Source organism: Sinocyclocheilus anshuiensis, unplaced genomic scaffold (genome assembly GCF_001515605.1).
Source record: "Sinocyclocheilus anshuiensis isolate Anshui unplaced genomic scaffold, SAMN03320099.WGS_v1.1 scaffold333, whole genome shotgun sequence".
NCBI lineage: Eukaryota > Metazoa > Chordata > Actinopteri > Cypriniformes > Cyprinidae > Sinocyclocheilus > Sinocyclocheilus anshuiensis.
Genome location: NW_015539871.1, coordinates 6,278 through 7,360, shown reverse-complemented (window position 1 = coordinate 7,360; position 1,083 = coordinate 6,278).

The following is a 1,083-nucleotide window of genomic DNA, read 5'->3' as shown; positions in this document are numbered from 1 at the left end:
TTTTGGGGTATGTAGCCTAGGCCTTTGGCCGTAGGGAATAACGTCACTGACAGCCGTCTAACGTCCCAAGGGCAACTCCCATAGCAATATGGTAGAGTTGGTACTTAGTGCTCGCCATGGTTCTGGCATGTACTCCCCTCAGCATGGTGGCGTGGGTATACCGTTCCCCATAGCGACCCCTAGAGGACGCAGTTTGAAGTTCCCATGAAAGGGAACGACTCAGGTTACTTATGTAACCATGGTTCCCTGAGTAGGGAGCACACATCATTTTTTGCTTTTTTTGGTTTCTTGCCATGCTGCGGACGCAAGCTTCAGACGAAGAAGTGAATGATGTGTGCTCCCGGCGCCTATTTATACTAATAGTCGCACCGGTAGTGATGTCATGGGCTGTCGCCGGCCAACGTGTTGTTGGTGTTTTTTCAATGTATGCTTCAGACACAGGTCACGACGAGGCGTTCCCCATAGCGACCCCTAGAGGACGCAGTGTCTCGTTCCCTACTCAGGGAACCATGGTTACATAAGTAACCTGAGACGTTATTCCTTTAAAAATAAAGATTTTTTAATATTTATTATTATTATTAGTAGTAGTAGTAGCATTGTTGTTACATTGAGTCTTAACACTGCTAAATAGTAATATATTTCTGACACAGTTTCTCCACGTTAAAATAAACTTTTTTTTTGACGGGTTGCTGTGAGGAACTTGCAGCTGCTGTGTATGTGATATGACGGTAGTTTTGTCAAATTAAACGGTAAAATGCTAATGAAGTGACTCTCAGAGCAGCTGGGGATGATATTCGTGTATTCATATCATCATAGTGAGACGACAACACCTGAAAACACCGCGAGCATCGTCCGTGCTTTAGTAAGTGTGTAGTAAACAAAACAGTACGTCGCACCATCCGCCATTCATTCATTTATTGCGGAAATCATGACGCCTTCACGCGTGATGTCAAATGCTTCCACACATTTGTAGTATTACTATAGAATTTTACCTGAGCATTGCAAATCACGCATATTGCTTTGTTCTTGGTTCTTGTCAACAGTATCTCCGCCATGATAAGCACTGAATGAATGACAGGCTTT